Below are 502 nucleotides of genomic sequence, written 5' to 3'. Positions count from 1 at the left end.
GCCGGGGCAGCGGCAGAGCGAGGTGTGCGTCCCCGCCAAGGGCTGGCAGGCCCGGCTGGGGCTGGGGGGGAGGGGAAGATAAACAGCGGCCGTCGGTCTGGCGGACCGCGCGCTTGGGGTCTTAAACTGGTTTCCTCTTGAGCTGCTGCGGATTTGGGGAGCGTTTTCACACCTTAGCGCTGCCTCCTGGGTGAGAGTTTCGTACCTCGGAGCTCGCTGGCCATCCAGCCACCACGTCAGCTGTGTTAAAAGGGTACTCGACAAGAAGAGTGGAAGAAAAACTCAGTACAGAGTTGGCATTTCAGCTCTTAGTGGGGTTAACAAAACCTATACTTCCCGTTTGGTTTTGCTCTGGGGCGGTGATGGAGATTTTGGGTTGTGATGACACCCTAAAACTTCATTCTTCTGCCCAATTTTGCTATTTGTGGTGTCGTCCAGGACAAGATTTGCTTCGTATTTCCAAACCACGGGAAAAGCAGTCGCTGCCATTTCCTGGTACAGC

Source organism: Pygoscelis adeliae, unplaced genomic scaffold, assembly GCF_000699105.1.
Source record: "Pygoscelis adeliae isolate BGI_AS28 unplaced genomic scaffold, ASM69910v1 Scaffold595, whole genome shotgun sequence".
NCBI classification, from domain to species: domain Eukaryota; kingdom Metazoa; phylum Chordata; class Aves; order Sphenisciformes; family Spheniscidae; genus Pygoscelis; species Pygoscelis adeliae.
This window is presented reverse-complemented; position numbering follows the sequence as displayed.